This window comes from Lissotriton helveticus, chromosome 3_1, assembly GCF_964261635.1.
Source record: "Lissotriton helveticus chromosome 3_1, aLisHel1.1, whole genome shotgun sequence".
NCBI lineage: Eukaryota > Metazoa > Chordata > Amphibia > Caudata > Salamandridae > Lissotriton > Lissotriton helveticus.
Window position 1 is genome coordinate 255,945,009 of NC_136061.1, and position 25,835 is coordinate 255,970,843.

Below are 25,835 nucleotides of genomic sequence, written 5' to 3' on the forward strand. Positions count from 1 at the left end.
AAGACGACGCTGCTGCCCAGGACAACGCTGCTGCCGAGGACAACGAGGACAGAGAAGCCCCCGATGAATGTTGGGAAGAGTGGTGGTCCCCTGGAGCAAGTGAAGGAGCTGCCGCAACTCAGTAAAGTTGTGGCATAAGGCGGTACGTTCTACAGCACCTGGGTTCCGTGTGGGTGGCGGGTTACAAAGCAAGCTATAGCACGCCATCCCCCTACCTTGACAAATACCTGCCCCAGAGCCCTAACTTCACTTAAAACCTGTGATGTTTTGTTTTTTTCATTTTTACTTTCCGTTCACAGAATTTTTTTTGGTTTCTGTGCCAAATACACCCCTCCCTATTTGAAGCAGAGCCTTAGTGTGCCCGTTTAGAATACAGTCTGCCAACAGTGGGGAATTGTAGTAATGGATCCCCATTAGAAGGGTGTGTATAGTACAGCACCTTCTTTATTTTCCTTACCACATTAGTCCCTGTTTGCCCTCATCCGGGTGTGGTGAAAGGTTAAGAACACCAGTAGGAGAATACTTACCGCCTCTCTTGTTTGTGTTGTTCTGCCCCTGTAAGCCTCCTGGAATCCCATCTTCCTTAAACGGCGCACCTGTGAAGAAACAGAGGAGAGGAAAACGTGAAGAAACGCCTTTTTCCTTATTAAAGCACAGATAAAGCATTTTGTAAAAATATTTCTGGGACTCCACAACCTGCATGCAAAGGATGATCTCTTGATTAATAAAGCTTCACTATTAACCCTATACGTCCTCCTTGCTTCTGTTTCCACCCATCCCTCCGACATGGACCCAAATGGATGCTGAGAACGACAACGTGCTAAATGCAGCAGTTCCTCCTGAGATCTGAGCAATAAAATAACCCCTCTTTGTTGACCCCTCTGTGCCTGGAGTCACCAGGTACAATTTTGTCCCTCGGTTGAAGAACAGTGCAAGAAAGGAGTAGATTAGTAGGGATGGACTGTGCAAGTCAGGGTGTACTTTGTCAATAGTACCAACGGTGTTAGTTTAGGGGAAGGCTAGGTTGGTCCATTGTTCTGACAATGGACAGGATAGATCGAATGTGCTTCCTTGGAGGGGGGTACATTATTCTGTGCGACATGGGATTCCTCTAGAGCTAGACCTGAGCAGCTCCACCGCCGGTGCTCAAGAGAGCCAACGTTGATGAACAATAGGAGCCTGTACCAGTAAGGCTCAGATGGACACTGGGAACAATTGCTTCCATTATTACCTTTTACTGCATGCCCCTTTCTGCTCTATAATGTATCCTTTTGGTCGGCCTTTTACTGAGAAGGAACAGCCATTTGCACCACTGCGTCCAGAACGGGATTGGTCCACAAAGAGTAAAATAGTTTTTGCATTAATAGTTGGGATTGCCCTAGTAGCTATACTTGGAATATCTTGGTTTCTAGAGGAGAAGTATCCTGTACATTCCTTGGTTGGTACAACACCCATTCCCCCTGAACACGTTTGTTACTTTGGCCCCTCACAAAGGAGAGCACCAAAAGTCTTATACAGATAATGTATTTTTACAAATGTTGCATCAGGCTCATGAGGTGTCTACTACAACTAATTGCTGGATTTGTGGATAGCTTCCCTCAGTGACTCATAAAAGTGATCATTTGTTGTCCATGCCACTGTTATACATCAGTAGTTGCGAGGGTTGGTTTGAATTGCTCAGTATGGTGCATCCCCAGCCCCAGTTCTCTAATCTGGATAGGACACCTGCTGATTCTCACACTGTGGTACAGAATGTACATTTCCATCACAGGGTTCCCTCCGATGGACCGACAGGACAAGAGACGTTTGGTAAATAGTTTTTAAAGTCCTATATGAACGCATACAAAAGAGGAACGATACCTGGTTTTGAATGAAAATGGCTGATTTCCAAGTGTTTAACATGTTTGAGTATTTCTAATCTTTCCAGGTTTGTAATGTTACCAAGGACCAGCCAATACCAGTGTCAGTGGTGAACACAACAGATAGTTTCTGTGTCCAAGGGACCGGGAGGATAAAGATGGGGAGAGCAGATGCAATTCCACATTCAGATTGAGAATGACCGATAGTCCACCCTTAATACCACCCCCTAATGTCTATTTTGTCTGTGGATCCTAAGCCTATGTCTGACTCCGAGGGGGTGGTCGAGCAGGTGTTATCTCTCTTTTCTCCTTCCTCCGTGTATATAGCTCCTTTCAATTACCATAAAGATCATCAGCTGCAGTGTAGGAGTGTATACTAGCCCTGAGTCAGAAGAGTTATTGACACGAAAGATATAGATCAAACAGATACAACCTTACAACAGTTTGAGGATGCCATGAAGGGTTTTGTACCTTTTGGAGGCCCCATGTCCAATAGCCTTAACATTCGTCGGTTAACAAGGGTTGTTGAAGGGGTTATTAATACAAGAGCTGGTATATTGACAAACATCACTGCTAGGCTTCAGGCTACACGGTTAGTTACCGTGCAGAACCGTATGGTGTTAGATGTTATACCTGCAGATAGGGGGTGGGGAGTGTCACGTCATTGGCAGTAGCTGTTGTGTGTACATACCTGAACACGCCCCCAATGTGTATGCTGCCATACAGGAATTGCATAGACATGCACCAAGAAAATGGTACTTCGCCTCTCTCTGGATGGTTCTGGAGTATGTTCATGTCCTGGGGCTGGAAGATCCTTATCTTTTTAGCTGTGATTGCGGGTATTTTCTTCACATGTTGTCTTTGCATACATTGTCTCCCATCCTGCTGTACTTGTTGTATAAATGATCTCAGCCCTAAACAGAAAAAGCCAGCTCTTGACACTAGTGCTGCCATCATGTTGCAAAAAGACATTGCCAACATGATGCAGATAGACGAGGGCATTTTTGGTTCTACATCATCCCTTGCAACATCTATTCCCTATACTGAGTATATGGATAGTTCTGAGTAGTGGTGTCCTTTGTTTCTCTGCATATTATATCTTTTCCATTCCCAATTTGAAAATAATTAGCGATTGCTAAAAGGAGGGACTGATGAAATGAAAATGTTTTGCTACCCTGCTTGTGTTTGGTTCTTATGTTAAGTTAGCATGTGCGGTACCATTTTATGTCGAGCCGCCATTTTGAATCATGTCGCTAGCTGTGTATTCCCTTCTCAAGAAGCAGGCTGTGGAAAACCCCATGGACTCAAGGTTAGGCCCTGCTCTTCTAATGAATACACTGTTCTTGTTAACGCATTCCTTTCCCATAGATAGAGGCTTTTTCCCACTAGCCTAGAGGTAGACACAAACAGATTGACCTTGGCATAAAGATAACGTGTGCCCGGTCTCAGAGTTTAAACTCATCTTTCTGTGCTTCTTTGTTTTATCTGCACCTGCTAGTAGATTTCCATTATGGGTGGGACATTCTTGGTTCAGAAACTTACAAAATGTATCTCTATGTTTGCTGAAGTCGTTTTTCTGCGGCAATCCTAGGAGGCTGGTCAGACTGGACTCCTTTCAATTGTACCTGCATAAAATATACTTGGTTTGTATTCTCTACTGTCTGACCGACTCTTCATCATTTGTATGGAAGGCTGAGATGTGGTCACAAGTGACCCAGGTGTCCCTAATCGGGTCGCATCCTTCAAGTGTGGGGGTTGGAACTGGTTCTGCATCTCCAGTGTTCCATGAGATGCGCAGCACACATTGTATGGATGGAATGTCAGAAAGTCACCGGCTCCTATCCCATAGGTTTCCATAATGTCCTGAAATTACATAAGTGTGTCATCTTGGTATAGGTCTCCTAGTTGGTCGGCCCCGCCTCCTTCCATGTATCCATGGCAAATCTCTGCTCCTCCCTGTGGAGTGTTGGCAGACACCATAACTATATAGAAGGAGAGTAGGGAATGTGGGGTCCCTTTCCATGCACAAATCTGCGCTGGCACAGTCGCACCACTGTCATCTGGCACATTTCCTGCAGAGAGAGCCGATATGGGTCTGCCAGCCTTTCTAAATACCTGTTTTTCCTAGTTTGCAGCATATTATTGTGCTTTTAAGGCACGCTGGTGCCTGTAGCCAAGTCATCAGTCACTACAGCTACAATGCTCCGTAGTGCAGCTCAAAGTTAGGTCCACCAGTTCAACTTCGAGTAGGGTGCACTGTAGATTGGTGTGAATCACCCACTGTTGATCTTCGGCACATATTACTTCCAACAAGAGGCCATGGAGTTGACGGAAAAAGCACCTGGGCAGCATGATCAGAGTGCTGCGAAGAAGTAATGTTTCAAAAGACAGTGGTCCCAAACATTAACAAGAATAAGGCAATTCGAATGAATATAGACCAAAATTGAAATCTATATTTTGCTGTCCAGCCGGACAGATTTTAATAGTATAAATAGTTATATATATATCCAAGTTGTAAAGCAATTACCAAGCGGGACACAGCCTGTGTCCAGCTATCACGTATGTAAAAACATATGCATACATATAAGGCAAAAGAAAGGGCAGTCTGTGAATACTTCAAAATTGTAACAGACGATAGTAAAGATACAGGTAGCACCAGCAACTTGGAGGTCACCACCAAGCCCAGTAGAGAGAGTGGCAGCAATTGTGTTAAATATTGGACGGATTTATTAGCATGAGCTGAAAGCCATTTTGTATTCTGGCAGCCATTTTGTTTGCCATGTGCTCGCCATGTGCTCTGTCCTCCCTCAGTGTTAACTGCTCTTGAAGTCTGCCTAGAGACAAATTATATTTAGCATCTTCCACCTTCGCACATGCCCAGAAGGGCCTAGCTAGTTGAATGCACCTGCTTCTCTAGTATAACTGTCAGGCTATTTGTGCTGCTGCATGGAGAAGTAACTCTCCTCCCACTTTGTTGAGCAAGCAGATCTTGTATGCCCATCTTAGACGTTTTGCATGCTTACATGAGCCAGGACCACCCCTTGGTTTTATGCTTACTATGTAACCCTAAGCATATATAAAGCCCCAGTTTTCTGTACTCCTTAGACTGCCTCATTCAGTTGCTAAGGCTTCTGTGTGACGTAGCCTCACTCATTTGATGTTAATAAAGATACTTTTATATTTCAGCTTCTGTGCCAATTTCTTCTTTCCTGGTTTAAAAGTATCAAGTATCAGTGGGACCCCTGTTTCAGGTTTCAATGTTCTTCAAATGGCGCTCCAACGTGGACCTCATCAGAGAAGTGGCTATCTGAGGGAGTGATCTTGTCAGGAGACAGAAATCTACTGTGGAGGACAAATCAAGATTCTACTAAAGAGGTACTCTGTGCACGGAGATTCTGGGGATTCTCTGTCTCTGCAGCCCAGTATATTTCTGGTCTCCCTGATTTTGATCCTCCACATGTTGTCAGCCCTGACTGAGAACCTTTTTGGCGCGAGTATTTTAAAAAATAAAAGACCGTTAGGTCATTCAGAACTTGTCAGTTAGAATTTAGACAACCATTTGTTTGGTAAGAGTCGTTCTGCGGCTCTTGCTGTTGGTTTTGATGCCTTAGATTGGTAAGGTAGTTTAGTAAGACTTACTGTGGCTTAGGTTTGTGTTGGCCAACTTTGGATTTGTATGGGATAGATATGTAAATTGCAATTTATGTAGGCAGGTAATGAGGAGAATTTTCTCTGTTTGACTTTGTTTGAACGGCGCAACGTAAGAAGAGTATCTTAAGCGCTACTTTGATTATATAATATTTGCATATTTTGCAATATTTTTGGCATGCCTGTTTCGAGCACACATCGAAGAATGTGTTGCTTTTTGGAGGTACCATAGTGAGATGTGAATTAAATTAGCCAGCTCCCTTGAGGGAATAGCTAGATAGGTTTAGGTATAAAAACATATTTCTTCCTTGGTGATTCTATATCCCCAGGGAATTAAAATATGGATCCTTTTTCTGCGCAATTGTATGAATGGAGATATGCAGAGCGATTCTTTGGTGTTCTGCCAGCCAAAGCTAGTGAATTGAGAGTATTTTGGCTCCTTGGAAGTAAAACAGTCTGTTGGGCTGTTTTTTTTTTTTTTGCAGTCTTTTGGAATACTATTGAGAAGCTCTTCTTGTAAATATGATTTACAACTAGTATTTACAAATGGTTTGGTTTAAGTACAGTCTGTGGGCTGTCTTTTGTTTCCGTCTTAAGTGTTGATCTGTGGGTTAAATGTGTGTTTAAATGTCTATGTGGTTCGTGGTTTCACATTACTTCTGTAAGTAAATAGCTATTGCGCTATTTATGAAATAATGGCTATTAGGCGCGCTATATTTTGTGTCCTGAGTGTTTGACCCTTTCTGTAGACGTCTGGAATGAGCTCAATGTGTGTGTTCGTGGTTTTTCTTGTTGTCTTCAATCTGTTATGCAAAATGTCATTTAATTAATGTTAAATACAAATTTAATAAAAATCCAGAAATGAACCATATGATATGCTAAATAAATTATGTTACTATTTAAATGATAGAGTAAGCAACTATGCACATGCACAAACGGCCAATGCTTAAAAGATAAAATTAGAATTCACATTCAATAGGAATAAAAAAGGCCTCAAAAATGAAATTGTGTGTTTTGCAATAAATAAACTTACAGCATTTTCCTTAGATACATGGTATTAGATATTAACAGGCAAACACATCATCTAAATACATTGGATGTTGCTGAACTGCATACACATTTTGGAACTAGAAATGTCTCAATTTTAAATACACTGTCCCCAAGCTTACATTTCAACACTAAGAAAAGCTTCACGACGGTTGCGTTTTTACTGCCCCTTAGCATCAGCTGTTGTTTTGATTGTAGGCCACGGAGAGACAGGAATGTTCACTCAGCCAGGATTTTGTCAGTTAAACACGGGTACAATCCTGCATTTCAGACTGCCGTTTTAAAAAAGTTACAAAAATCAGGTTCATTATTTTGTATAACAGGAAAACATTTCAAGTGAGGATTTCCTTTCTTAAAGCCGTTTTTATAAGCACATTCTTGGTTCTGATGTTAAATAATTGTCCTTTTTAAAAAAGTGGCGCAAAAATGTTTCATGTTTCAAGTTAGGCTTCTGTGCTTATATTTATGAATGCATGCGTCTAAATATGATAGGCAAGGGATGCAGCTTGCTTTTCCTATGTGGAATTATCAAAAATGATTGGTTTAATTTTTTTTTTAATGAATTATGGAAAATTATTTAACAAATAAGTGCTTTTAAATTCGTTTTTTAATATTTATAAAGCTTAATACTCATACTGTGACCTCCTAGCATTAAAATTAAATTTAAGTTGTGTTGTACCGCATAATGAGGATATTTGCATATGGAACTTCACTCTGCGCAGGCGTAAAAAACACATTTTTATGAAGGTATATATGATTACTTTCAATTTATAACTCCTGGGATATGTAATGAACATTCTGATAATGAATATTATGCAAAGAAATTATAGGATATACATTTTTAATTGCCCTAAATATCAAAGTCGAAATTGGGTAAAAAGCACTATTTAAACAGCTTTTAAAGTGCCTTAGGCTTCAGTAAATGCATACATTTAGGTATAAAACAAATAGCTGACCTTTATATTGCTGGAAACTATACTGCACCCTGCTTATAATTGAACATATGAATAAAACCAGCAGAAGTTATTCTTTTAACTACAAACAGGGGGATAAGTGCTTTCCAGCTTTCGGTCTCTAGGCGAATAGGGACAGCCGCATGGACACCCTTGAATACAGAATAAGACAGCTGGGAAGAGTTAAATGTCAGCTCTAAATTTAGAAGCATAGCAGGGCTCCCAGAGCAAGGTCTGCGTTGCCATTTTTTGAAAGAAGACAGGGGAAAAGGAGAAGTTTTACCTTTTTTTGGCAAAAAACAAGCACTTTATGCACTCATGGGATAGACAATGATATAATGGTATATGTGAACTTTGCTTAACAGATACGCGTTGCCATATTTATACAGCACTAATGCTTAAAAGCGGAGGCAATGAAATTTGTACATTTGCGAAAAGGATTGGGGTTTGAGTATTCATGTGTTTTTTCTAGCTCTCTCAAAAGTGCTATGTACCTCCTATAACTTTATTTATGCCTAGTTACTAGAAATAGGGGTTGATAGTGTTGACAGAAGTGAAACCTGTTTCAGGTTTCCTACTGTCAAAATGGGGGAAGGAGGCTAGCTCCTCTACAAATTAAGACTAGGTAATATGTATGTTGCTCTCTCCTTTTCTCAAATTTGTTTTAGCCTGTCTAAACTGTCTGTGAAATAGCAATGAGACATTTAATTGGCTATTCAGTAATACTGTTTTAAACATTGTTAGCATTAATAAAATGAATAAATATATAGGTTTTGTTACTGCCCTTCCTGTTTGATGAAATTATGACAGGATCAGTAATCTAGATTGTTGTTCCCTTATTTTGATCTTTAAGGGGAATTAGATGTGGGTAGTTTTGTTCTACAAGTCTTAGATGATAACACCATTATTGTAGTTTTGCAAGGGTATTGCTAGTTTTTGGGTCGAGGGACCATCCGGTCTGCCGAAGGCAGAACCGGAAGTCCAGAGATCTTATGTTGTGGAGTAGGGCAGTTTAAACCCGCCTCTCAGCTCCGTTCGCTTCCATTGGCTGGCTTCCTAAACAGAGGCCAGCCATTGGAAGAGAAGTGAGTCACTCCAAACAAGCCCCGTCTTTTTCGGATTCTGGGGCGTCATTTTTGCTGTTCTTTAGCTCGTGACGTCGTCCGTCACTCAGGACAGCAAAACACGCCCCCGAATCCGAAAAATTCCGGAAGCTTGTGTCCGCCATTTTCCTGCTGGTAAGGTTGAGGTAGGCTGCTCTCGCTTCCTCCTCCACTCCTGGCTCAGCTCCCCCTCATCTCCGGGCTACCATGCAGCGCCTTCAGTGTCTCATGGGTGTCGTTTTTTTTAAATCACTGTGATTCGCCACAATCTGCCTCTGACGCACCCTCAGCTCCTCCGCGTTTACCGGAAAGATACACAACCCGACAAACACTTCCGTCGCAAAAGCCCCGCCCTACCTCTGTGTGCGAGACGCCATCGTTTGCGCACCACAGCTTCCCTCAACGAGAGTGTATCTGCGACTGTCCTCTCTCCAAACTAAGGATCCGGGTAGGTTTTACTCAGTGAATTTACTGACAAACGCAGATTGGGTAGTCATTTTGTGCCAGGAGCTGCAGAATTAAGTCTGCGTGTAGGCTGTGCGTGTGTTTGTGTGTGCCGGGGCCGTGGTCGCCTGGGAATGGGGGCCGTGTGACCAGGAGAAAAGAAAAGCCATTGCCGAACTTGGAACGTTTTAACCGCGGGTCGATCTCTTTCTCTTCTGCAGCCCTTGCCGTCAGGTATGTTTTCGCCGCTCGTTTCTCCTAGTTTGCCCCCTGCTCTTTCCCTTTTATTTCGTTGCCCGTCTTCCCAGCACTTCCTCTTCTGTTCCCAGTTTCTATTCCAGAGAAGAAGGAAAGGCCGGGTCAGCCCTGCTAAGCATACTCATTAACCCCCTCCCTCCGCCCGCAGCTCTCCTTCGTCCCCCGCTCTCGTGCGACATTGTAAATGTATTTGAGCTGCTTCACCACCTCTGGTGCACGTGTAATTGCTGCTGTGTGCGGTGGCCAGCTCGCACGTGACTGCACAGGCCCTGCTCGGGTGTATGGGACGAACACTGAAATTCTTTACCCTGTTTAGGGTTAGGACATAGGATCGCACCATTCAGTTTCAGAAACGGAGAAAATACCCGAAATACAATGTAATGGGCAAACCGAAAAACTGTTGAAGTGTTTTACATTTAATAACGTATTTTCCCTTTATAATGATGTTTCTGTTTTTGGCAGCGCGGTTCGTTCAAGCGTGCAACGGGCTCTCCCTCCTCTATTTACGTCAGGTGGTAGACACCGTTGTCGAGGAAACGGCTGTCAATGCTGGAGTGTCCACTGAGGTTGTTCGCCGGGGGAGTTGCGACTCGGTTACTGTACCTGTTAACAGAGGTAGGGAAGTTCTTATTAGCGTTATAAGCCTCATTGGGACGAAGGGTTGTCGGTTTACCTGTCTTATTTCAATTACCGAGCAGCAAGCACCTGCGCAGCAGTTGCAACTGGTTCAATATTGGCTCGGCGAAGTGGGGGATGATTTTCAGAGACCGCAGCAGCCAGAATTAACCCAACATGTCTTTGTTTTGACTCCAAAAAAGCGACCATGGGGACCTAGGACTGTTGTTCTTCACCAAATGTGCGGCTGGATTTTGCGAGTCTGGATTTTATCCTTTCGGTTCTCTTGTATGACGTTTTAGTTTAATTGCAAGCGTAAAAACAACACGTTCTAGGTCTGAAAGGGATACTCGCACCTGGGCTTGAGCAACTTGGGGTTTCTCTTTTGCGTTGACGAAATAGCAGTTCATGTGTTAGAGGATGGCGAGCCAACAAATTAACAGGGAGAGCCGAGCCAAGGGACTGGCTCGCCTCTAAGAGCTCTTTCACGAGCCGAGCCCTGTGAATGTTTGCCATGTAAATAATGCAACAAGTAAAACTATTTGATGTAGCTTTAAAATTAAAAATACGTGTTTTTCTTTGACATTCGGCTACTTTGACAATAATAATACATCACATTATAGGTTCATTGAGAAGTGCTGAGAAAAAGGGACAGGTGAAACAAAATATTTGCATAAAATCATACAGTTTGGTTAAGCTGGGAAGCCGGAATTAATGTCCGGGTTTCTGGTTTCTCTCTGTACAGATCAACCACTAAATGGGTATGTATTTGTGGTCATGGTTGCAGAATGCCTTGATCTCGAAAAACTGTGATTTACCAACCTGAATGCAGATCTTTCAAAGAGAAGCATACCTTCATGCTTGCTGCATTTAGTTGCTGACCGCATGTGCCTGTTGTTACTCATGACCAGGTTACTTACTGCTAATCTTCATTACTCCAAGTGTTTTTTTTGTGCTGTTCTGTTGGGTAGCTGAAGCTCTCAGTCATGTGGCGAGGAAGATTTAGGAGGTCATTGTTATTAAAAAGTAGTGATCATGATGGCTTTGGAAACATACAATGGTCTACTCTCAGAGTGTAAGTGTAAGTTCAATGATGCAGTAGCGGTCGGTAGTGGGAGTAGCTGCCGGGCGGTGATGTGGGGAGGGGGAGGGGCATTGTGGGGTGTAGTAATCTATGAATTATGGAGGATTACAGGTAAGTAAACATATAAATAAATAAAACGATTTTCGTTGTGTGCACTGCATTACATTTGGGGATGTAGTGCATCCAATAAAATTATTTTTATTTATTTATATGTTTACTTACCTGTAATCCTCCGTAATCCATAGATTACTACCCCCCACAATGCCCCTCCCCACATCACCGCCCGGCAGCTGCTCCCGCCACCGACCGCTACTGTAATGATGAAGAAAAAATGTTGGTGAGACTTCTATGGATCCAATGATCGCCTCCATATTGATCTCTTTTCTTCTGAATGAAATTAAAAACATTGTAATACCTTTCTACAACACTGAATATAGAGCCCTTTCTGAGGACCTCTGTGGGCTGAAGTTAAAAATTAAAAATGTCTCTTTGAAAAAGTTCTGCATAGTATAAATAATGCAAAAGCTACCATTAGTTTTCCGCTTTGAAACCGTCAAATGCATTAAGAGGCGACTATCCTGTATTTAACATCAAATGAGGCTTGGCCTGCTGTGAGGCAGGAGGCCACAACCCACTTTTAGTCACCCCTTTCACCTCAGTTTGTGCTGCCTACATCAGCATGTTGGGTTCAAAGGCAGTTAGTGGTGGGAATATGGTGGTCTGAAAGGCGCCAAACGTCTCATTTAAGAGTTACTGGCTGTGTTTGCTCCCCTGCCCCCTGGCTGTGTGTGTGTGTTTGGGGGGGGCTCTGTGTGTGTGTGGGGGGGGGGGCTGTGTGTGTGTGTGTGTGGGGGGGGCTCTGTGTGTGTGGGGGGGGCTCTGTGTGTGTGTGGGGGGGCTCTGTGTGTGTGGGGGGCTCTGTGTGTGTGTGGGGGGGGCTTTGTGTGTTGCTGGGGCTCTGTGTGGGTGGCCCTGTATGTGTGTGTGGGTGGCTTTTCGTGTGTGGCTCTGTGTGGGTGTAAATGCAATAGGTCATGCATTTGCGAGCGATTAAGCTATTGCCAATGTAAATGACAATGCCATTATTTAAGATGTAAAAAAAAAAAAGTCATGCACAATGCCAATAGCTCTACCTTTAATAATGCCGAGACCATTGCATTGTAAATGCTTGTTTAGCTAGTCTGTGTAAATAAACTGACAGTCCTTATTAGAGCTGATGTTGTATAGTTTGGATCATGAAAAGTAGAACGCAGGGAAGATGCCCATGTGATCCTTAGCAAAAATGTTTTAAAGAAAATGTTGTTTTATAGATAAGAGCCCCTGTGAAATTAGCAGTTTTAGATTTTCCTGTTGCTCCTATAACATGAGAGCATGGTCCTAAGCGTACAATGTAGGTATAGCCCACAAATCTGTCACACCTATCTCACTTCTGAGCACTGAAGCTGACTATGATTGTAATCATTTACATGTAGGAGTAAGGGTAAGATGTTTTAGTATTGCTCTGCATTTTATGTTGGTTTGTAGGCCTTGTATACCTTGTAAAGCGCTCTAATACCCTCACGGGTCAAATTCGCGCTCTATAAGACACTTAAATAAATAAGAAGAATCATTTTAGAAGTGTTTTCAGTCCTGTACAAGTAATGTAAAGTTTATGAGCAAAAGTGTAGAACATTTCCTTTTTTGAAGGTTTTCAGATTAGTACACAGGAATACACCAATGTAAGGATTTAGAGTATGTCTGTGTTGTTTATCTCTGAGTTTAGTAAATTAATATATGGGGCGTCCCAAGACTAGGAAATTTTGAGACTATCCTCTCTCTTGATAGACTGCTTCTGTGCCTTGTCTAAAGACCTTTTGTTCTGTCCACCAATAGATATTTGCTGTTGTACAAACCCCTACCAGAGGGGCCCGGACATCAGATTCAGCCTGGGAAGTCAGCGTCAGCACCAGTACAGGTAGAAGCCAAAGTGAAAATAACCAGCACAGGCATTGCTGGCAACTAGGACCTCAGTGAAGGCGGAAGCACTGGGAGGTTAAGTGTATACCCCTGCCACTGTCTTGGGCAAAAGACGGAGTCACAAATCAGAAAGGAGAAATTGTGGTTGATGCCCAGCTGAGAGTCACAGACCGACCAGAACGGCGAGGAGGCTTTGCTTGAGGTGACCCCTTTTGAAACAAGGGTTGCTTCAGAGATCCTAGCATCAAGCCTTTGAATTCTGGTCCCAAAGTGAATACAAGTTTGCTCCTTTGTTTGTTGGTTAAGAGATACCTGGGTACACTGGATGTAATATGTGGCCCCAACGAATGAGCAGTGCGCCAGCAGAGCAATACAGAAGTTAGGGAAGAACTTGAGATTAGGGTACAGGTGCTGTGTCTCTGGTGCCTGTTAGATTGAAGTGAAGAAAACTGGTGCACTGCCTAAGACACTGGACAGGATCGCTAGGAGCATTTGCCTGGTGGGTGACTGCCCTTTCCTGAAAGAAGAGACTTTTTCCTTGAAACTGGACTGGGATTTTTGAATTGTGAGTTGTGCAGCTCCACCGTGGAAACAAGAAGAGCCTGCCTGTGAGGCTCAAACGGACACAGGGAGAAGACTCCCCTCTGGCTTGGTTGTACAGCAGCTTCAATTTCCTCATGGACTTTTTTATTCTTTTTCTTGTCAATAATGTACCCCTTTAGTCGTCCCATTTTTGAGGAGGAGCAGCCTTTTGCAGCTCTTTGTTCTAATTCCTATGGCCCAGTGTGGTACTCCTGGTCCCTTGGAGCCAGGATTGTTTTTGTAATAAGATGTTTAATCGCTTTAATATTTGCATTAGTTATACTTATTAGCACAAAAACATTTTTCTGAGCAATTGAAAAATGTGACTTTGCCCTTTCCTTGAATGTATTAAATTGACATTCTAGCCCTCATAAAAGGAAAATGGAACAGTCTAGTGAAGATGTTTTTATTAGAGATGTCCTGTTAGCTATTCTGAAATTGAAAACGAATAGTCACTGAAATACATAGGAGCCCTAAAAATGTTTACTAGATGATTTTAGGATTTGCTTTAGCTTAGGACTAGAACAATTATAATTCTGTTTGTAATAGTGGTCATTACTCTCTCCTGCTATCTCCTGTAGGTTAATTATGACCCAATGCTCCGTTCTCTTTGTATTCCTGCTTATAGCTTACATATACCCGCTTAATGAAATGTTTAGAATGGAAAATGCCCACCTAGCAATGAACTAGGAAATTGATAAAAATATAAAAATGAATGTGCCAATATTTTCTATGTTCCTACTGGATCATAGGAATGTCTTTAGCTCATACTAAAAGGACCATCTGTTAAATATTGGACGGATTTGTTAGCATGAGCTGAAAGCCATTTTGTATTTCTGGAAGCCATTTTGTTTGCCATGTGCTTGCCATGTGCTCTGTCCTCCCTCAGTGTTAACTGCTCTTGAAGTCTGCCTAAAGACGAATTATATTTAGCATCTTCCACCTTCGCACATGCCCAGAAGGGCCGAGCTAGTGAAATGCACCTGCTTCTCTAGTATAACTGTCAGGCTATTTTTGCTGCTGCATGGAGAAGTAACTCTCCTCCCACTTTGTTGAGCAAGCAGATCTTGTATGCCCATCTTAGTCATTTTGCATGCTTACATGAGCCAGGACTGCCTTTTAGTTTGATGCTTACTATGTAACCCTAAGCATATATAAAGCCCCAGTTTTCTGTACTCCTTAGACTGCCTCATTCAGTTGCTAAGGCTTCTGTGTGACGTAGTCTCACTCATTTGAGGTTAATAAAGATGTACTTTTATATTTCAGCTTCTGTGCCAATTTCTTCTTTCTTGGTTTAAAAGGACCAAGTATCAGTGGGACCCCTGTTTCAGGTTTCAATGTTCTTCAATTGACAAAAGGGCAGTGACTGGTAGATGGATTTCATCGCCTTGTCCATGTTACCCTCCTTGATGTTCTTTTCTGAGTAGTATATCTAGACAACTAAGTATTTGAAGGTGGCATAGCACCATTGAAGACGGAGTCTACTTTGGATTATCCTATTAAGTTCAGTTGTCGGGCCAGAGGGAACAAGCAATTGACTTTGAGTCCAGGGATGTCTCCGAACTCACCCATCAGCTCTGGTAGGGGAAGCTTCTGCCTCCTGCAAGAAAACCAGAGCGTTGTCCGCGTGTAGCAAGATGATGTGGTTCACACCCAATTCCGGTATCCCCCATTTGAGGGCATGTTGCTGTAGGTGGCAGCCCAATGGCTACATTCCCATATCAAATATCAGTGCTGATAGGGGACACCCTTGCCTAATGCCCCCCTGGATTGTGAAGCTGTCTGTTATAGCCTGACCTGTTCTGATTCGCGCTGTCTGGCTCGTGTACAGAGTGCAGGTCCACCCTAGATATCCTCGTTTGAACACTATGTATTCATGTGTCAGCATTAGAAAGTCCCAGCACAGGTTGTCAAACTTTTTGTTTTTATGTCCAGGGACCCCGAAACGCAGCTGTTAGCCACAGGGCATGGGGGATGTTGGGGAGGGGGGGGGGTGTGCCCTGGATTAAGTGTAGCAACTGTCAGATGTTGAGAAAAGTGCTGCATCCGGGTATGAACCGTGATTGATCCTCCTTTAAAGAGTGTTAATGATAAGGAGCAATATTTTTGCTAGTACCGTGCCAGGAATTTTATAGTCTAGATTCAGGAGCGATAGCGGTCGATAGGAGCAGACGTCCAATGGGTCCTGGCTTGGCTTCGGCAAGACCATGATCAGAGCTTCCCGCAACAAGTCAGAGAGGTAACCTGCTGTCCTAGCTTTGTTGAATATCTCTAGTAGATGTTAATTAAGGTGGGCAGTGAAGTTGGCATAATATTTGATTGCTACCCCATCTGTGCCAGTATTTTCTTTCAGGCTATCAGGGAAATATCAGTCCGTACTACTTCCAATTGAAGAGGTTCATCGGGTCGGGTGGACACAGTTTAGGTAGTGGTGTATGTCAGAAAAACAATAGAGTTGTGCACACATCAATTATGAGTGCATCCCTGCTGTGGGCACACCTGTAGTTCTTCATAGAAGACTCCATACGAATTTCATTTGATTGTTGCTTTGGTTTATTTGTTTTTTAGAGTTTGAAACATAATTCCATTCAATATTTCATGTGTTGGTCAGACAATTCATATTTATTGTCACTTGATACTTCTTCAAACAGTATTTAACCCCTCCGATGCATTTCGGGCAGCTTGGCCCTTTATCAAGGAGCTCTAGAAACGCAAAATAATCAGTATCGCCCATCATTTCAAGATTCAGAAGTACAACAGTGGTAATAGGTACATTACGATCACATACAAACTAAAGGGATGCATTCGCCCGTTAGCGCATGGTGTATGAAAACGTGGTCAAGTGCACGGTTCAATAAAAATAAAGTGCCAAGTGTCATGTTGCCGTGAAGCATGCATTGCGATAAACCGTCAGTTTGCTTACTTGGACCTGCTTGAACAAATTCGCCAACTAGAACAAAGGTAAACAAACCCAGAGTTAGTGCCGACTGCCTCTCTTGCGTAGTCTAAAAGAAAGGGTGACTGCGGGCAAAATGCCGACTTATGTTTAGATTACTGAAGTGTTGTAAGCGGGTAGCAGAGACAGGCTCAAAGCGCGTCGCTTCTATTCCTCCCCTGGGGATAAACCGCTGTCTTAGCGGTGAGATATTTAAACACCAACCCGGAAGGGGCGAGTGCAGTGCGCCGATTCGCTCTACAGTGCCCAAGTGTGTAGTGATAGGCAAAAATGGACTAAAGAGAATGGAGTGATAGCGGTCGGCCATCTTAAATGAGAGTGTCAAAATAAACAAACAATATTAAACATCCAGATCACAGTTGTATGTATCATGAAAAAATGAACATTATGGGCAGCAGAAAAAACATTATAGGCGGCAGAAAAAACATTATGCATTAGATCCCCACCCCTATCGATGGTTTACAAAAAGCAGCTAAATTCAGTCCTGTCGTTGAGCCCGAAGGGCTTCATAGCTTGGAGGCGGTATATCCAGGCGATTTCACGTTGGAGTAATGCTTTATTATTGTCCTTGCCCTCTTTTTTGTCTACGATTTCTAATACCAAGAATTTAAGTTGAGCAATACTGTGTTTGTGTTCCAAATGCATAGCGATGTTGGATTTATCGTTTTTAGTGCGAATGTTTGATTTGTGTTCGTTCAATCGTATTTTTATTTCTATTTCAGTTTTTCCAATGTAGATTTTACCACATGGGCATTTGAGGAGATAGATTAGATTTGATGAGTCACAGGTAGCATTGAAATTCAACTTAATGCTGTGCCCTTTCATGGGGTGACTGATGATGTTACCTTTCATCACATTGTTGCAACTGTTGCAATTTAAACATGGGCGGGTTCCTTTGGATTCTGTTTAACTAATGGGTTCTTTAGAGAGGATTTCTTTGAGGTTTTTATTCCTTGAGTAGGCAAATATAGGTGGAGTTTTAAATATGTCATTGAACTCAGGTTCAGATGTTAAGATTCGCCAGTGTCTCAAAATGATCTTTTTGTAGGCCGCACTTTGTGTGGAGAATTTTGATACTAATACCATCCTGGTATCTTCCGGTTTGATGACTCTTGATGATTGAACAAACACAAATAAACATTCGCACTTAAAACGATAAATCCAACATCGCTATGCATTTTTTGGAACACAAACATAGTATTGCTCAACTTAAATTCTTGGTATTAGAAATCGTAGACAAAAAAGAGGGCAAGGACAATAATAAAGCATTACTCCAACGTGAAATCGCCTGGATATACCGCCTCCAAGCTATGAAGCCCTTCGGGCTCAACGACAGGACTGAATTTAGCTGCTTTTTGTAAACCACCGATAGTGGTGGGGATCTAATGCATAATGTTTTTTCTGCCGCCTATAATGTTTTTTCTGCTGCCCATAATGTTTATTTTTTCATGATGCATACAACTGTGATCTGGATGTTTAATATTGTTTGTTTATTTTGACACTCTCATTTAAGATGGCCGCCCCGCTATCACTCCATTCTCTTCAGTCCGTTTTTGCCTATCACTACACACGTGAGCACTGTAGAGCGAATCGGCGCACTGCACTTGCCCCTTCCGGGTTGGTGTTTAAATATCTTACCGCTAAGACAGCGTTTTATCCCCAGGGGAGGAATAGAAGCGACGCGCTTTGAGCCTGTCCCTGCTACCCGCTTACAACACTTCAGTAATCTAAACGTAAGTCGGCATTCTGCCCGCAATCACCCTTTCTTTTAGACTATGCCAGAGAGGCAGTCGTCACTAACTCTGGGTTTGTTTACCTTTGTTCTAGTTGGCGAATTTGTTCAAGCAGGTCCAAGTAAGCAAACGGACGGTTTATCGCAATGCATGCTTCACGGCACCATGACACTCGGCACTTTATTTTTATTGAACCGTGCACTTGACCACGTTTTCATACACCATGCGCTAACGGGCGAATGCATCCCTTTAGTTTGTATGTGATCGTAATGTACATATTACCACTGTTGTACTTCTAAATCTTGAAATGATGGGCGATACTGTTTATTTTGCGTTTCTAGAGCTCCTTGATAAAGGGCCAAGCTGCCCGAAATGCATCGGAGGGGTTAAATACTGTTTGAAGAAGTATCAAGTGACAATAAATATGAATTGTCTGACCAACACATGAAATATTGAATGGAATTATGTTTCAAACTCTAAAAAACAAATAAACCTAAGCAACAATCAAATGAAATTCGTATGGAGTCTTCTATGAAGAACTAAAGGTGTGCCCACAGCAGGGATGCACTCATAATTGATGTGTGCACAACTCTATTGCATTTCATAAGCGTATATGGACGGCTACGTCACCTGCAGGAGCACCCAACCGTCTTGAAACACATGCCACCACATTAAACGAAAATCATTTCAATTACGCGGTGCACCGAGCCAACCTTTTCTGATTGATATCATATATTACCGCCCTCCAGGCTGGTGGCACGCCACAAAACTAATTTCAAGATGCAATATGATGAAATTTCAAAATCTACAGAAGCAAGAGCAAGTACACTGGCCTATGGAGATGAAGAAACGAAACGCATCTACGCCCTGATCAGTGAAGATATTACACAAGAAACATCAGGCCGCACAAAAGAACAATGCATTAGACAATTATTGTACCTATCAAAATGCAGAATTAATCAGAAACTTCACGCTAATACCCTGATTAAATATCACAGAGTACTAAGGATACCACGCGGACTCAGAATAGCGCTCAAACCTTCACTTTGTAAAAATTCAAAATGTTTTCAAGACAAGTGGAACGAAATTCTTAATAAGTGTAGCCTGGATCTCATCCTATTAATTGTGGAAGAATTGTCCAATATACTGATAGATCTCACTAAGGAAATCGAAGATATTGAAAAAGAACTTGAGGACTCAATTCCAGCCGAAGAATGGTCTAAAACGTTGGAAGAAATTAACATACAACTTGATAAACACACTAAATAAATTAATTGAAAGAAAAATCCGCAAATTCAGACGTGACACCCTAGACTATAAACTTGGTGAAGTTTATACCCGGGCAGATGTTTACGCCCAGAGACGTCGTAACAAACCCTATAGTCAGCAAACAGACACCTCTTCGTCTGGAAGTGAATCATCCAATCGCCCACCTAGAAACACGGGCACAGCCTCCACAACATCTGCAGGCATAAGAGACATTAGTGAAAGAACAATCTCGAGAGAAGGACATCCATCAACATCGACGCCTTTTTTAGTGGAAGGCCAAAGCGAAACAGTAGACCCAGGAGGGGAAAAAGAAAAGGAAAAAGATCATCCCAATACGAGAAGCACAATTCAACAACAAAAGAAGGACAAAAAAAAGAAGAACACTTAGTTATCAATATATTAGACACCACTCTTACATCAAATGAAATCAAACTACTTCAAAAGGGTACATCATTTATTCCCACTACCTCAACCATTTTACTTGAATTAGAAGTAAGCACATTTAAATTCACACGGAAACTTAGATTACGTCACTATTTTGATAACATCGTGCCACCCAGCACTGTACAGAAAACCGACCTACTGATGGGCTTACGCCCGCCAAGTTCCTTTTTGGCTCCATGCAGCCATAAATGTATTGATATGTTTGAAACGTTAGTCAAACAAGACCTGATGAAAATAAATTATCACAAAAAAATCAAAGAAAATATCACCCAAAGAGACAAAGACACACTCAAAAAAATAGCAGCCAACAAGGAAATAAAATGCATAAAAGCGGACAAAGGCGGGGCCTTGGTTATCGTTAATACCAGCATGTACCAAAGTAAAATACTTGAACATATATCAGATCTGGAGACTTATATGCAACTTGAAGCAAATCCAACCGATCAATTCAAAGTGACCTTGATGGAAATACTTGATAAAGCCCAGAAATCTGGCATAATTGATGAAAGAACTAAAAAATTCTTATTACTGGAACATCCAAAGAGTCCTACCATTAACATGACACCGAAAATTCACAAGAATTTGACAGACCCTCCATTTAGACCGATAGTATCCACCAGAGGCTCCCTGCATGAGCCAGTAGGGAAATTCCTGGATCGATATCTTCAACCCCTAGTGAAACAAATGAAAAGCTATATAAAAGACACTACTAAATTTCTTATCATACTGTCTGAAGTCGGTATTCAAGAAGGGGAAAGGTTGATCCTCTGCACGGCAGATGTGAAAAGTCTATATACATCCATCCCCCATGGCGATGGTATTGAAGCTATTGAAAAGGCTATCTTGAACAGCAACATAGAGGAAAAAATGCAAACTTTTCTTATGGAACAAATGATATATACCCTATATCACAGCTATTTCGTACACGACAACAAATGTTTTTTGCAGCTATCTGGGATGTCCATGGGAAACTGTGCAGCCCCCGCGTACGCGAACATCTATATGCAAGAATTTGAAGTAACAAACATTTTTGAGAATCCTAACTGGAACAAGAACCTGAAGCTATTCGTCAGATACATAGACGATCTATTCTTCATCTGCAAGGATACCAGAGAAAGTTTGGAACAAGCACTAATAGAATTAAACACCAAAGACAATAGAATACAACTCACGTGGCTGATTAGTGAGGACACGATCACATTCCTAGATGTCTTAATCACAAAAACTGACAGTGGGTTTGAAACTGATTTGTTCCGGAAAGAAACAGATCGTAACAATACGTTACACTTCTCTAGCTTTCACCAGGGTTCACTCAAACGTCACCTACCTTTTTCTCACATGCTACACGCCAAACGTATAGCATCAAATATTGAAACAAGTGAGAAACGGATTAAAGAGATGGGTTCCAGATTTCTTGAAAGAGGATACCCACATGAAACCATAAAAGAGGCTGAAAAACGAGTATCTAAAATACCCAGACAAAAAGCGTTAACCAGAGTCATCAAACCGGAAGATACCAGGATGGTATTAGTATCAAAATTCTCCACACAAAGTGCGGCCTACAAAAAGATCATTTTGAGACACTGGCGAATCTTAACATCTGAACCTGAGTTCAATGACATATTTAAAACTCCACCTATATTTGCCTACTCAAGGAATAAAAACCTCAAAGAAATCCTCTCTAAAGAGCCCATTAGTCAAACAGAATCCAAAGGAACCCGCCCATGTTTAAATTGCAACTGTTGCAACAATGTGATGAAAGGTAACATCAGCAGTCACCCCATGAAAGGGCACAGCATTAAGTTGAATGTCAATGCTACCTGTGATTCATCAAATCTAATCTATCTCCTCAAATGCCCATGTGGTAAAATCTACATTGGAAAAACTGAAATAAAAATAAAAATACGATTGAACGAACACAAATCAAACATTCGCACTAAAAACGATAAATCCAACATCGCTATGCATTTTTTGGAACACAAACATAGTATTGCTCAACTTAAATTCTTGGTATTAGAAATCGTAGACAAAAAAGAGGGCAAGGACAATAATAAAGCATTACTCCAACGTGAAATCGCCTGGATATACCACCTCCAAGCTATGTGTGATGGTGAGCGTGTCTCACCGCGTAATGCTATGGTGTTGGGACTGCAGCCTGCGCTGTCCTGTGTTGACGTTCTTGTTGCTCTTTGTGACCTACGGTCTGTGTGGCAGGAAGGTTCCCGAGAGCTGGGGAGAAAGCTGGACGATATTGTGCTTACACTGGGGCGACTACGATTGGACGACTCCCAGATGTGCCAGGATTTGCCTTTGCCTGCTCTTGAGGAAGATACTGTGGTTTCACATGGGTGCGGAGGGGAACGGATGATCCCGGACAGCGTTGGTGCCGGCGGACGGCTGTTTGTCTGCCTCTACTACACTGGAGGACTTTTCTCATGGCTGAGGACTGTGGCTTGGACTATTGTATCGACACTATTGGCCCGGAGACGATTCTTACTACTGTTGGCTCCTGTGACTACCTCCTCTTGCCTCTCCCTTGTTCCCCTGCTATGGAATATGTGTCCTCAAGCGGAACTGGGGGTGATGGTCGTCAGCATAGAGGATTCTACTGGTGTTCGACAGCGTCCATTTTGTATTTACATGCCGCTCTTCTACCTTGCGTGGCCATTTTGTTCCTTTGTGTTGGCTGGGATGGGCTCTACGCGGCTGGCATACCTCGAGGGACTCACACGAACAGGACAGGGATAAGTGATCCTTTTTCACGGTTGGTGTTTGCTTGGCGGGCGGGAGATCGGGTTGGAATGTTCCTATGGCTCGTTTCTTTGCGCAGTATGTGCTAACTCTCCCCCTTTCTTATTGTATTAATTGCCTGCTTTTGTTGACTGTTGCTCTTGGGGTGGAGGACAACAACGTGGTAAGGGAGACCGGGAGCGTGTAGTGATGATCCTCCTCCGGCTTTATATGCTCTTTTTCTTTCCGTTCTTTTTCACTTCTGCATCTATATTTCGGGTACCTTTCTCGGGCGACAGACACACTGCTAGGGGGGGGGTAGGCCGTAGCCTCTGCATTTGTGTAGGGTGGGGGGTTCTTGTCTTGTGCGTTTTATGTTCCTATGGGCCTTTATTTCTTTCTTTCTTTTCCTCAATTCTTTTCACTTTTTTCTTTTTCTTCTTTTGGATCTACGGGGAGGCTCGGTATGGGGTGGGTAATGACTGGCGCGAATTATGAATATGTACCTTTTATCCTGATATGCATATCACTGTGTCGCTTTTCCGATTGTGTTTTACGCTGGTTTGATATCTTGTGGTATGCATTGCTCACCCTGCGCCCCCGGCGTCTTTGTGGTATCTGATCCTTCTTAGTTATTATATTTTCAATTTCGCCTTTATATAAAAATTTAAACTGAACCTTAAATTCCCCTGTATCTCAACAGTCCGATATGTCTTCAATGTAACTTTGCATGCTTGCTATTTGTATTGGTGCTACTGAGTTACCGTATAATTTGCCTATGTGCTTACGTGGACGTCGAGGCCGGCCGGAAGGTTGTAGGCCCGTAATTGTTTGAAGACATTGCACAATAAAGGTTTTAAAAAAAAAAAAAAAAATATATATAATGTAGCACTGTCGGTAGAGCCTGAAATAGAAGTAAAGTAAAGATTGTTACAGCACATTGTGAATATGTGATACAGCAATATACCATGTGCACCATAAGGGAACTCTACCAAACAATTACCTGTTGTGCTTGTACTCACGTATGCCCATTCAAAGGTGTGGGGTACTGTCTGAGAAACCTACAACAGAAGTAAACATGGGTAAGGTATGTTGTTATACTACAATGCACAAGATGCACCACAGTTTAACTCTACCAAACAATTACCTGCTCTGCTTGTAGTCATGTATTCCCGTTCAAATGTGTGGGTTACTGTCTGCAAAACCTACAACAGAAGAAAACATGGGTAAAGTATGTTGTTATACTACAATGTACACGATGCACCACAGTTTAACTCTACCAAACAATTACCTGCTCTGCTTGTACTCACGTATTCCCGTTCAAATGTGTGGGGTACTGTCTGCGAAACCTACAACAGAAGAAAACATGGGTACGGTATGTTGTTATACTACAATGTACAAGATGCACCACAGTTTACCTCTACCAAACAATTACCTGCTCTGCTTGTACTCACATATTCCCATTCAAATGTGTGGGGTACTGTCTGCAAAACCTACAACAGAAGAAAACATGGGTAAGGTATGTTGTTATACTACAATGTACAGGATGGACCACAATTTAACTCTACCAAACAATTACCTGCTCTGCATGCACTCACGTATTCCCGTTCAAATATGTGGGGTACTGTCTGTGAAACCTACAACAGAAGAATACCATGGGTACGGTATGTTGCAAAACTGCAATACACAAGATGCACCACAGTTTAACTCTACCAAACAATTACCTGTTTTTTCTGCCTGTACTCACGTCTGCCTGTACAACTGTATTTGTAGCACAGTCTCACAAACCAGCAATAGAAAATGGGAACAGATTGTGAATCTATTTACCCAGCACCCCCCAAATCCAATGTGGAACATAAACAGAATTACCTTGTCTTTGTAGGTACTCCCACCTGACTATTAAAATCCAAATACCTTTCAGACTGCAAACCTGCAATTGAAGACAGGATGGTTAGCAAAGGCTCTAAGAGTTACAAACAATGAATGGGACTGGCCCAGACACTCCCATAGGAAAAACAACCAAATAGTTACCTGGGATTCCAGTTTAGGCAAATAGACATGTGCCACTGTGCTTCATTCTTAGCATCCATTAGGCTAAACTTATCTGCACCTCCCCACACAATCCAACCACTCTCCTGCATTTTCTTTACCTTTTGCCATGTCAATGTTTTAACAGATACGCGTCCCATTCACACACATTTGCATGTAATCACATTTACAATACACCACGGGTACTAGCAAATATTTTCCCAAGAGCCAAAATACCTTTCAGACTGCAAACCTGCAATTGAAGACAAGATGGTTAGCAAAGGCTCTAAGAGTTACAAACAATGAATGGGACTGGCCCAGATACTCCAATAGGAATAACAACCAAATAGGTACCTGGGATTCCAGTTTAGGCAAATAGGCATGTGCTCTTGTGCTTCATTCTTAGCATCCATTAGGCTAAACTTATCTGCACCTCCCCACACAATCCAACCACTCCCCTGCATTTTCTTTACCTTTTGCCATGTCAATGTTTTAACAGATAAGCGTCCCATTCACACACATTTGCATGTAATCACATTTACAATAGGCCACGGATACTAGCAAATATTTTCCAGAGAGCCAAAAATATATGGTTGTGGTGTGACAGAGGGCAGCACTGATGCGTGCAGGGTAGTGGTCAGGGACTTGGGAGGTATTAAGGTAGACTTGGAGAAGTATGTACATTTAGTGGCTGAACAATGTGGTACCAGAAAACCTGGCATCAATACTGGCTTCTCCGCTTCACTTTGGCTGGATAACTCTAGAGATCGATGGACCAGCTGCAGAGAGATCTGATTTTTGTCTAGTGGAAGTTTTGACTCATTATAAAGTAGCGGAGGAGGTCAAAATGCTTGATGCAAAGCAGGTGAACCATGCAGATCATAAATTGCATGCAATGTAAATAGATCACTGCATTACTGCTTCTGTCAGAGAGCCCCTTTCGTTACTTGCAGTTCATAAGATTAAATCCTAATATTTAAATCCTAATATAGAAAAGTGAGCTATTAACTATCAAAGAGCCGCATGCAAACTGCAAGGTATAGATTAGAGCATTATGAATTTCCCCTCCAGTCTTTCATTATCCTAATGCTGCAAAAAGGTTTAACTTAGGTACAAATCAATTCTT

The 25,835-nt window shown here is 42.2% G+C and overlaps 1 protein-coding gene across 1 annotated transcript in view; it reads right to left on the reverse strand.

Moving 5' to 3' along the window:
• Positions 1-25,835, reverse strand: part of CUEDC1 (CUE domain containing 1) — a 1,101,926-nt gene that overhangs the window by 874,587 nt on the left and 201,504 nt on the right. The window contains exon 2 of the mRNA XM_078679741.1: positions 528-596. The gene's annotated coding sequence lies outside the window, so the exon portion shown is untranslated. The remainder of the gene's footprint in view (positions 1-527; positions 597-25,835) is intronic.